At 38.3% G+C, this 12,836-nt stretch overlaps 1 protein-coding gene across 16 annotated transcripts in view; it reads right to left on the bottom strand.

Moving 5' to 3' along the window:
- The window catches only part of LOC125318595 (poly(rC)-binding protein 3-like), a 509,055-nt gene that overhangs the window by 470,795 nt on the left and 25,424 nt on the right, over positions 1 to 12,836 (bottom strand). For 2 of the 16 annotated variants that reach the window (XM_048289504.1, XM_048289508.1), the window contains exon 2: positions 7,507 to 7,665. The exons of the other annotated variants lie outside the window; for them this stretch is intronic. The gene's annotated coding sequence lies outside the window, so the exon portion shown is untranslated. The remainder of the gene's footprint in view (positions 1 to 7,506; positions 7,666 to 12,836) is intronic. 16 annotated transcript variants of the gene reach the window in all.

Here is a 12,836-nt window from a genome sequence, read left to right as displayed (position 1 = left end):
GCTTTATGAAATCATCATAAAGGACTACTTTTCACAGGAGCAATTTGAAAGCAAACTAGTTTCAGATTGTACGTATTTCATAAATAATACATGTATTTTTTAAACTAAGTATGGCTGCTAGTGTTAGACAAATTTAATAAACCTTAATGGCCCTCCTCTTGGTATGACACTGATCTCAGCCCTAAATGAAGAGAGTTCATAACCTGCTTTGTCATTAGATTGGCATAGACTTCTGGCTACTCCTTTGCATCTACTATTAAGAAATCTCTTTGTCACACACAAAGAGATGAAGTTTGACACCAAAATGCACCTAAGACATTAACTCAAGAGACATTATGTAAACCTATTAGTTGCTTTTTGTACATAATGCTTTTTATTTCATATCCAGCTTGGTCTTTTCCATTAACAAACCAAACCAAACCAAACCAACAAACCCAAAAATCTGAACTTCTAAATGTCTTATTTTGAAGAAGCTTCAGTTTTTGTGCTATTTACAGTGGTAGCTCTAATTGTGACTTTGCAATGCGGCCTGTAACTTTTCCAAATTTCCAGGTTATGTATGATAATTATCTGTTAAAGACAAAATAGCCCCCAAGTACCTTCTCTGAACAGATATAGAAGTGCTAAAATTCTCTATTCCTTCTCTACCCTCAAGTAATTTATTCAAATTTTAAAAGTACTTTATATTTCCATAATATTTAACCCCTACTAATACCATAGAATATTCTCTTTATGGTTTATGACAAATACCTTTTACTTGAAACACAGTGAATCCCAGTGAAAGTGATACAGAGCACCAACATAGAAGTTTTTCCTGTCTTAAAAAGGAATTTCTATTGAAAGACTCATTGGTCTCCATTTCACATATGGACTCCACAGATTTTCTGACCATCCTCCCCCAGTTCTGATGCAGACAGGAGTGGCATTACCAATTGTGCAGAGCAAAGAGAATGAAACAGAAGAACCAAAGTTTTAACAGGGACAAATTTCCTTTCCAATAAGGGATCTGCTGAAAAGATAGCTGAGTGGAACACCTAGCTCCTCCATCCTCCAAAGCAAATTTGCCACTGATCTTGAACACACACAAAACTCTTGAGAAGCACTTGAAAATGCCAGATGATGTCTTTAAACCATAAAGCAATTTGTATTTGCTAATATAAAGGTTGGCATGTCTAAAAAGGACAAACTAATAAATTAGTTTTTAAAACCACTGCTAAAGTAGCTATTTACTGCAGTTCTGCAGAGCAGTGTCTTTGCAAGCACTTAAGAAAAGTCTTCTTCCCATGCTACCCATACATAACCAATTATCCACAGTGGGAGCGATGTGCATGCCCGAAAGGAAAAAAGCCCCTGAACATGGATTTCACAGTAATGACAGCACTGCATCAAAGTGGGCAGAAAAGTGCTGAATGGATTGTGGTAAATTTCTCACACCAGATGAATCCAAAGGTTGCTGTGCAGGACCAGAACCAGGATGAAAATTACAAGTCTTTTTTTTTCCAGTTTTCATGCTCAGTTGAGAAGCTCATTCAATTGTTTAACTTCTAAATGAGGTCCTATCTATGTGTTCCCTTAAATGTCCTACCTGCAAGACATAATGAAAGACAAGGAAATTTGTCTCTTAAGAATAAAGACAAACCACCTCACTGTAATGTGAAAGATTTATAACAGACCGTTTAGAAGGCAGTGATAACAAACACTTTTCCAAGACACTTTTTCTGTGAATTCCCACAAGAATAGTAACTTCTTCAGCATTAAACAATACCTTAAACACTCAAACACCAGATTGTATCACAGAACTCTCCATGCACAAACACAAGAACAATCTCTCAATGGCACACAACAATTAGTAAATAGCCAATAGCAGAACTGAGCTGTTTCTTGCAGACATAGCAGTCAGCACTTATCTCAAGTCACCTTGTACTAGATTTCATGGAAAAAGAAAGGCAGAGAAAGAAAAGCTCTATTAAATCTCTTATACAGTCCCCAGAAAGTGTTAATAGGAAAATCTTCCCTTACATTTGTTTTGATGTTGAAAGAGATTCGGTGTAGCATGAGGGGGAAAAGCAAGGCTTCTACTTTCCAGAGTAGTGTGACAGGAGAAGTGGTACCACTACAGCTGGACATCAGGCATAGCAGGATGTTGAAACCACTTGCACATTCAATCCCTTGCAATCCAGAGAGCAAAGCAAATGAGCTGTAGTACAGCTACTGGCAATTGCTGGTGCTTCTGCATCTCAAGAGATACCAGCTGAAGTGCGATACAGAACAGAGTCCTTCCCAGGCCCCCTGGGAACTGAATGGATGACAGCAATTTCCAAGGATTTTGCACTCTGGCTTTGCTCCAAATTACATCAGAAATGAAACACTTCAAATAATCTTGGAAGGAAAATTCCATGTCTCCTTTGATTATTTGTTTATTCTTCGCACTTATTTCTAAATAAATCAAAATAGATTAAAAAATGAATCCAAAGGATCACTTCAAAACTAAGAATTAAAAAAGATGTATTCCAAAATATTAAAATGTGTTCTGTCTGACAGACTTTTTTATTTTTTTGAAGCAAAAGTCTACTGCAGTTGACCTGCTTTGTAAAGTATTTTGATTTCAACAGAGCTGCATTTTCCAGGAGAGCTTTCACACCCCCAAAATTTGTAGATTTCTTCCATCTGTCTCTCACTTAGCCAAGATACACATTTAAATTTTATTCATTTTTTATCTTCAGCTCATTATACAACCTCTGTCATTCCCCAACTGATTCTCACTTTCCCATTCCTCACCACCCATCTATTTATCTCTTGCTGTGTGAAAGTGCACAGGTACAGGGTCTGCTGGAGAGATACCACACCTTGGCCCAACAAATATTGCAATACATGTAGCACATTTACAGTTCTGCAAATGTCTTTTCAAGCAAATATCAAGGGTCTAGGTCAAATAACTATACTGCTTTATCAACACTGCATCTGACATAGTACAGGAGAAACCCCAGTGAATTAAGTTCCATGTGTACTGTCTACTGTTACATCCTACTCTCCAGCTAGGTAATTTCATTCCTTCTCTGCTATTTATCCATCTGATCAAACTGCACCCTCCCAGATCTAGGCACAAAATGTGAATCTTTTCAGACAGCCACTGATATAAATCTGAACACTCAGTTTCTGAAGTCTCCCCCATCCCTGCAAGTGTGCAATGATTCTTCCGTGAGGGAAAGATCAGAGCACCGACTACACAAGAACTCAGATTTTTACTAACAGCACATGTCATCTGAATGTGGCACTGCCTGTCAGTAACAGGAGTTTGTGTCTCTTGAGGTCTCAGTCTGCTGTGGAACCTCAGGAAATTACTTCCTGCTTCATCACAAAATCGCTAAGAAGTCACAGGAAGCATATAAAGTTAAGGACACCTGTGATACACAGAAAATGAATGACTAATACATGATGAATCACAGAAATAATGGTTGGGAAAAAACCCTGGATGTCATCTACTTTAACCTCCCACTCATGGCAAGGACTATCACTAACACAAGATAATGTCAACTGTGACTGTGCTTGGCTAACTCTAGAAAAACTCCAGGGACTGGCTGAAAAAAAATGTAAAAAAAAAAAGAAATTGCCAGATGACAAAACCATCAGACAATTCAAAGTTTAAAAATGGACAAAATACAGAGCATAATAACATACATTTATGACAAATATACAATCACATTTGAAACAGCACTGCCAACATTTAAAATTAGGCTACTTGATCATCAGCACACCTGAAACCCAGCCGTCCAAAAACCAACAGGCTTCTAAAACATCTAAACCCAGGAAATGCCATGGAGGAAGGTGGAATGTGTCCAAGAAAATAACAAGAGCTATGAGAAGGAGACTGGGTGGCTTAGGTATGGCAAGATGATACAAACCTCTTTCTATCTGGGTCACAGTTTAAAACCATATGAGCATAAACTCATTCCTCGCCGTGGAATAAAGATGTGATAAAACAATCCTGAAACAGGCGAGCAGACCTTCCTTTCTTTTCATCTACCTTCAGAAATAATCCACCTCAAAGAATTCACTCTGTTATAGCTACACCAGTGCTTTGTGCATACAGCCAAGATACCAAAAAGTTCAGTCTGGAGTTACATCTTTCTTATATCTGCCTGGGAAATACTTCTCCTGGAAATAAAAGGAACTCTTTACCTCTGTATCTCAATCCACAGAAAGTGATCCAGATGGGAGAAGGAAAGACACCAAGAGCAGGATTTCTAGCTTGACATGTGTCTTCTCTTTGCTGTGGGATCCTGAATATGCAATTGTTCTTACGCACAATTCTCCCTTCCAATGCTCATTGCATTTCAGGGATGTTTAATTTGTTCACAGGTTTATCTGTAGGAGAGTAGTAAGTGAAAAAAAACCCAGAACCAAGCTGTCCAGTGGCTACTCTTAGAAAATTTCTATAGGTAATTGTTGTATGTACATTTGACAGTGAATTGTAGATCCAGTGTAGAAAAACCTTTCATGAAAAAGTGCAAGTACATTTAGAAGTTTTGAAGATAGAAAAAAAAAAAGAATCTTATTAAAAAAAATTAAAACATACTGATTTTTTTTTATTTAGAGGTGCATCCAAGTATTGCGTCTTGCAAGAGATGTGAACCAGAGGTCTATGGTGTAGACTGAAGGTTCTTCAATAAACATTGCAATTGGCACTGTAGTTTGCAGGATCTACTTCGTTCCAAAGCCTTCAAAATTCTTTTTATCAGGTTTGTTCCTCCTGTTTTGTCCCCACTCCTGATGAGAAATACTCAAACCTTTACATCAGGCTTTGTCTTAGAGTCCCAGCTCATCAGCCATATTAAAAAGAATTGGTGCCCACCCCATTTCTTAGCAGGCAGCAGCATCTTCTCCTGGTTTGGCGTTGCATGGACCTCAGGCTCACGGCTTATTTAGAGGACCAGCCTTGTGAGCATGTGGTGACACATGCTCATGGGGCTGCAAGGACAATTTCTTTCACTTAGGGCCATGAGGCACCAGCAAGGCATGCCTGGACAAAAGCTTGTAAAGCAGCTGGTGATCCTACCCTACCAATAGACCAAAGGTCATTGCTTTCATGGAAAAAAACCCCAACAAACCCAGCATGTTTTTAATAAAAATCAAGTCTTTTTAAGGGAGTAAGTAGAACTAATTTTCAAATAACAAAACAGAATCTAATAATATCATGAGCAATTGTCTTGAATGTGTTAGCACATAGGGTGTTTTGTTGTTTTTCACAGCATTTCTAAATGTATTCTGTTTTCTTCTGGTTAGAATAGAAATCTAAATCACAGGACTGGGAAGTGTGGATTGTATTACATCTGCAAGAACGCAGCCATGCTCTTCTGAATCATCTCCCAGCTTAAAAAAAAAGCTTTCAAATATATATATGTATTAAATCGTCCTTAAGAAATGCTAACAGTAACCAATGTAAATGAAGAACTCTCCTGAAGACACTGAATTGTAATGATATTTCATTTACATCTACAAATTAAATGCTGTTCTTCTCTCTAAACTTAAGTGTTATTATGCCTGATTACATTTTCAGATTTGTCCCTCTCTTTTGCTCCCCTATTGGACTGTCTGTTTTACAAATAGGTTTAAGCAAAAAACAGTTAACATTTCCATCACGTGGACATTCATCTCACTTAATTGTGTTGGGGTCAAACATTTCTGGTATGACTAAAATGTATATGGCTTTGCTTAGCAATGCAAACTTACTTGATCTGCTTGAGCACAGCCCAAGACATAATAGTGTTTTTGTTCTGCGCTTTTAGTGAAGACAAAAATTTAGACGGATTTAGGTCAAAGAAAAAAGAGAGTGCTAAAATGCTGTAGAGTTAAAATTCAGCTGCAAGACTAACAACACATTGTAATTAATTATAAACTTCATGAATACTGATTCAAAGATAATGCCAGTTGCCACAGCATTTGCAATGTTTTTCTTCAAAATAGTACCTCACTATTCTTGGTGCCTAATGCTGCAGTGAAATTTCCTGTTTATTTTACCTCCCTACATTTTTTCATTTTCTCTTTGCAACAGCAAGAAGGGAAATTTTCATTGTGGTGCTGTAAATAAGTCCCATTTTCTGCTAGTCACAATGAAGTGGAATTCAAACATCAGGGGCTATAAACTGAAAATATTTATCCACTTCCTGTTCCATTACTACTACTACTAAATTCCAAAGTATTTTAACAACAGAGAGCCACTGCACATGCCAGCTTTTATAATGGTTCTCCCACAGAACATTTTCTTGTTCAAAATTAGTTAGTCAATGACTAGTCTCCACATTCCATTATATAAACTTCAGTCACACATAACCATAAAAACAATGGTGACAAAAAGCAAACTGAAAATATTTGCCTGACTTTTGGATCTGGGATTTGTTTGTGGGAGAAGGGAGATATACCATATATATAAGAAAAAAAGGTGGAAAGCAAAAGAAGAGTAAAAGAAGGTTGACTGAGGAAAAGTTTTTATTCAGAAGTTTTTCATGGAAAATACCAGCAGCATTGTTTTCAAAAAGAAAAGCAAAAAAATCATTAGGGAAATGGAAAAGATCTTGCTCTCTGTGATACTGTGAATCATACATCCTCCACACGTCTCTGGGCAGCCAGGTTGCAAGCAAGTGGCACTTGGAACAGAACAGGAGGTAATAAACTGCATGGCTTATCGGCTTAGAAGCTAGCATGGAGTTAGTGCCCTGCTGTGGCCACAGGCAGGCAGCAGCAGAGGCAGGAGGAAAAGCACATCGAAAGAAGAGGAGCCAAGGGCAAGGCTTCAGCTCTAGGGAAAACCACGGGAGAAAGGAGCTATTGGTGAAACGTGCTGGGATGCACTGCCTTCACCAAAGCAAGGATGACTGCGCTACAGAGGAGACACTTTCTCTCTGCTCCTTGGGAAATGGTGAGTGCTACAAAATCAAAACTTCTTGCCCTCATTACCCAAATGCACTCACGGATAGGCCAGATTTAGCCCAACCAGCCAATTAAAACATGTCTCCTGCAAAGCTCCAGCCATGGCATAGATTGTACCCAACCTCTAATGCCATGTTCCGCTGTTGCGGTGAGCAATGATCAGCTGAATCAAGTGGACCAAAAAGTCCATTGGTTTGATGCTTCCACAGCCCAAAAGCCTTGAGCATTCATAAGGCTGTGAAAAATACATAAATCCATGCCTTCCCATTGGCTACAGCCCTCCCCTCCCTTTATTTCTCATATTTGGTTGTATTTCCAGAGAGTTCTATGTTCTTTGGTTGTTAATTGGTCCTTGTTATTCCTCCCCACCTACCCCTTCTCCCATTTGCTGTAATTCCTTCTCCCTGCCTCGGTAACACCCCCTGGCTGATGTTCCAGTGGTTACTGTGTGTTTTCCACGCCCATATTGTAGAAGTAAAACGCCCCCTGCAAGCCAGGCGCCTTCGGCGTTCTCTGTGGATTTTTCTCCCCAATAAACTGTCTGCCCCCACGAAGAAGTCCTTCCACCTTTTTTCCTACCTCCTTCTCGCACCTTTGCCACCGGTGGGCAAGGCGAACCTGACCCGAAGCTTCGCCTGCCCTCCTGCGCCGCGATTCGTCTTCTGTGCGCCCTTCGGAGCAGGCAGAGATTGCCCGGTGCCCGGGACAGCATGCTAGCCGGCGGGGCACCGCAGCATTCTGCAAGTAGGAAATACGCAGAAAATCGAAACCTACTTTATTCAAATACAATAAGTATTTAGAGGAAAAAAAATACGAAAAAAGAGAATTGAATGTTGTTCTCCTCTCTTTCCCAAGGTACTCTTCCCCGAGGTATTTTTCAGATCTCTAAAGACACTCTCAGATATGTGACATCAAGGACTGCTGCAAGCTCCTAATCAACCCAGCTGACACTGCTAATTTCTGGACAAATCAAGAGAGAGATAGATTTCATGGTATGTTGTACACCTAGCAAATTAAGTTGCTAGTGGTTACAGTAAAAGTACTAAATCCATGAGATGGGAAGGGGTTGGTATGAACTACACTGCACTGTGATGCTCCTGAGTTTCAAAAGTGTCACTGATAAGAGTTTCTCACAATGGCAGAAGAAGAAGTGCTCCAAATTAGTGTAAAAAACATCAGCAAGCAAAGAGATGGGAGATGAAGGATTAATGGGGGGCTATGGATAACACTCAGTCATTCATTTCAGCAGATTTCTAAGACTTCGGAAAAAGGATGGTATTGAAACTCCTAAATCAGTCAACAGCTCCATCCAATAATAAACCCCACAGAGGCTTCCTTCAAGAAAATACCATGATTTCTATGTCATTTAAAGCAGAGGACATCAGTAATACCTTGAGCACAGCAGGCAGGAAAAATGAGTTTGACAAAGCTTGTGTCATAGCTTCAAACAACTATTTAATAGTTAACTTTTGTACTCTTGACAAACAGGATCTCAACTTCCTCTGACAAGTCTTAGGTCCAGTATATAATTTTCAGTATTTCTTACAAGAAGGTGAAAAAAAGAAAGAAGAAAATCAAACCAAAACCACGTGAAAAGAGTAACCCTATCTGCATTTGTTATGGGAGCCAATGCAGACCAACACAGAGGTATTATTGGCTAGTCACATGAACAAGGTTAGTGCATCAGCTCATTTGTCATCACATTGTTCTACCCTCTGGTTCACCTAAAATACTATTTCCAGGATGAGTCATTCCACCTAAAGTATTGCTTCACAGCACTTGGATCATAATTAGCAAAAGCTGATTTTAGCCAACAAACCCACCCTAGGTAACTGATACTGTCACTACATCCAATATGACAATAAAAGCATCATTACACATAAAAAAGAATTCATAAAAAATCTTTTAAGGTAAAGACACTCTAGGTCTCTACACTTCATCTCAAATATCATACTTAGTTGGACCTGATGTCCTGTTGTATTTCCCTGCTATATGGTGAAAAACTTCTTTGGAGTCACTGGAATGGTGTCTGGTAGAACAAGACTAATGCAGTAGGGAGACAGGTTGTGAAACGTCAGGCGTGGTACCTGACCAGAAGTTAAATAAAAATGTTCTCAAGTACCCTAAAAGCCATATCCAACAGCTCTTCTTGAACTGCCAGTAAAATCTAGTCTTAGCATCTCTGTTACTGACACTGGTCTACTGAATCAAATGTAAACCGAAAGCAAGCATGCTGACATTAATTATTCATGGTCAAAGTGGTGTCCTATTGTACTCTGTAACTATTGTACTGCCTAAAGGTTTGGGAAATGTAGATATGCAGAACAGCTATTTCTCCTTTGAACAGAGAATGGACATAAGTTCAGGACAGAATAATACCTAGCTGGACTACAAGGAGAAAGCAACTATTATTAAGCAAATAAGAACAGTAATAGTAGTAGAAAAAATCCCAAGAAAAAGCCCTGGATGCAGAATTGAGAAGGATTAGTTTGGGAAGAGAAAATCCAACTCATAATTGCATTCAGTCAAATTAGACTCTTCTTGGATGTTAAAAATTAAAAGTTTATGAGCAGAAAAAATGTTACTCAAGCCAATGAAACATTTTGAAATGTTACTTCGTGAAAAAAACTCATGATTTCCATACCACCTTTCTTTTGACAGAAGCAGTTAACATACTTATCAACTTGACTGACAGTTCAGGACTGGACATGCAGCTTTGGTCCCCCACAAACCTGACCTATCTCGATTATAGAGGACTGAACATGTGAAAAAGCAAAAAAATTCCAAAAAACCCTACCCAAACAAAGCATCAAACCCCATCTGTATCTTCTACAGGTTACCTCAAAACATATTTAACCAGATGTTTGCTCAGCTGTGCTCTGCTTTATGATCCATATTACCCTTCAAAGACTTCAAAACAAAAGCTTTAACCCTTCCCTTAAAAAAGTTTCAAAACTTCTAATGGATGTACACTATCTCAAGGTGCAAAAGTACTCATCAGCCTTGAATTTACAATAAATTTTCTTTTTATAAAATACTATGAAAGAACAAAGAGAAGCATTTATAGGTAATGTTAAGTAAGTATGTGATGTAGGTGTTATTTTCTTCTTATGTTTGTTTTACCAGGTAGAATAAATACATGGTTCTTACGACCTACAATGAAAATACAGTGTGAAAGCACCAAATGAGAACCCACATGAATTTAATTGAATAATGCTGAATAATAATGATTGAGCAATAATTTTCTGAATAGAATTTACTATTTTAAAAGATTGTGCTGAATGTGTTGGAAAATAAAACTCTACAATATTAATGTAGAACTGAGGACTGAAATGCTGCCTTTCTTCTTTAATTTCCCCATTCAGTTTCTTAAACTTACTATAAATACTGACATAAATTTTGATTACTTAAAATCACATAATTTAAGCCACTCCCCCTAAAAATACATCATAGAATCATAGAAACATTTAGGCTGGAAAAGTCCCTTAAGATGATAGAATCCAACACTCAACCTAATACTGCCAAGTCCATCCCTAAGCAATGTCCCTCAGTGTCACATTAACATGACTTTTAAGTACCTCCAGGAATGGTGACTCAAGCACTTCCCTGGGCAGCCTGTTCCCAAGTGCTTCATAACCCTTTCAGTCATGAAAATGCCAATTACTGGTTTACTGCTAGAAAACTAAGATATGATGCTCATACAAAAAACAACCTGTAGCGAGGGTAGAGCTCAGGCCAGTAATCACATCTGCCAAATTTCAGGGCCTGAACCATGAAACCATCTCTGGTTATTTATGATATATCCCTGACACACCCTCCCTCCACTAAAGAAGCAGAAGCACTGCCACTATTGTAATTCACTTCTAAAGATTTGTAATGTTGAAACATGATTCATGAAGAACTTCTCTACAGGTAGAAAGATTTAATGCTCTAGTGGTTAATTAGCATTGTCAATGACCTTAATTCAGTGAATCTTGGAACTGCTGACTGAAGTGCCTCACTTGATTGAAATACTCCTATTAGTTGTTTGGTCTATAGTAAGCCTTCCTTTCAGGTGAAACCAATTTGGAAGAGGAAAGAAAAATCTCATCACTTAAGATACTCATTGATTTGTTCATATTTACATACAAAACACACATAGGTTTCAGAGGAGACTCTAGATCCCAAACCAGAGTATGATTTGCTCAAGAACAGGGAGTTTTGAATGATGGATGAACAGGTGGGTTCATCGTTCAAAATGTTAGCATATTCCTGATGTCACCCGAAAGCTTGAAATTGCTGCCATAAATGCTGAAGACCAGCATCTGTTTCAGTCTTGAACCCGAATATGGAACTCCTTGCCTGTGTAAGGATCAACATGTGGCAGAGATCACCATAGTTTTTTACCTGTCAGCACTTCAATGTAGCAGCACAGCCATCCAAACATTTTTGTAGTAGGATAGAGAACTAGAGAATAATCTCACAAGTATGGTGATTTCAGAAAATTTCAGGGGAAATAACAAATGACCTCAAAGAGATCCCATCTTACCATCTGTAAACATAGGGATATAGAAGAAGTGAGCCACATGAACTCTGGCTTTACTGTTCCCTTTTTATTCTAGCATTATATGTTGATGCTCCAGAGAGGCCTCTGAGAACTGGGAAGGGATATTGGCCAAGAAGAGTTCACTGATTTAATAGCTAAGAGAAATTGCTTTCATGAAAACCTAACAGGTTTTTAAAGGGCTACCCTAGAGGGAAGTATCTGCCTCCTGAAGGTTTTCCTGGGTCTGTTTTTGCAGAATCAATCTGCAGCACATGATTTCATACCACCTGAGTTTGACTCCTCACTTTTATGTCCAGCTCTTTAGAAAAGCTCCCCAGATTGAGCCCTGATCTTAGCCTGTGACACATGAAGAGGTTTTAGGTCTTAAGCTCCTTAGAAAAACTAACCACATGCACTTAAAATCTCTGACACAAGCACACATGCACACACCCCTCAACTGATTAACAACTTGCTCAAAACTGAAGCCTACTTGATGGCAAAATTTGCATGGCAAAAGGAAAGGTGAAAAAAGTCACCACTGAAATGTCAAATCTCTCTGTCACTCTCTATTTTAAGAAAATTTAAAGATTTTAATCATTCTGCTTACCTCTGTCAAGTCATACTGCACACAGATAATACAGGTTTACTCCCAGAAGTGATTTCACTGAGGAACTCAGAGTAGCTGATCAACATTTAAGAGAAGAGATTAATAACCTGAAGAGAAGCTGTCCCAAATGAGCAATCTCATCTGTTATCTTTCTCCACATACTTTTACTTACAAAACTGATAAGTTTCTGTAAAAAATAACAAGACCTATTCCATTGTATTTGGTTATTATCAATTACTATGCCCTAAGAGCATTTTATGGACAAGGAAATATACTATTTTTGCATAATTTGAATGGAATTTTCATGAGTTAATAAGACAAGATATTAATTTGAAGTCTCTATTTCTGTACAACTGAACAGCCATTTACAAAGCACATACAAAGCCTTACTCAAACTACCATCTCAAACATTTCCCATTTTCCACTTACTAGACATCTGACCCCTTAAGACAATGACAATCACATCAGAATTTTTTTTTATGTTCCTGAAGAAAAAAAAGAGCAGAAGAAAAATCACAGACCTTTTCAAACTTAGCACTTGCCATACTGAAACACTGCAGACATTAGGTCTGGGCATGCCACCCTCCTGAGCACCTAGGAAAAAAGCCTGTGGGCCTGGCTTGGGAAAATTCACCATGAATGAATAAATTCAGTATGAAGTCTTGGGATTTTTTGGTCTGTGTTTGAAAAAAAATTCTAGGCAGCTGTAAATTGACGATTCTAATGTTTGCTTCTGAGTAAAACTAACTGTGTTTCTAATGCAATGTTTAAACACCC

This window comes from Corvus hawaiiensis, chromosome 30 (assembly GCF_020740725.1).
Source record: "Corvus hawaiiensis isolate bCorHaw1 chromosome 30, bCorHaw1.pri.cur, whole genome shotgun sequence".
Taxonomy (NCBI): Eukaryota; Metazoa; Chordata; class Aves; order Passeriformes; family Corvidae; genus Corvus; species Corvus hawaiiensis.
This window is presented reverse-complemented; position numbering and strand designations above follow the sequence as displayed.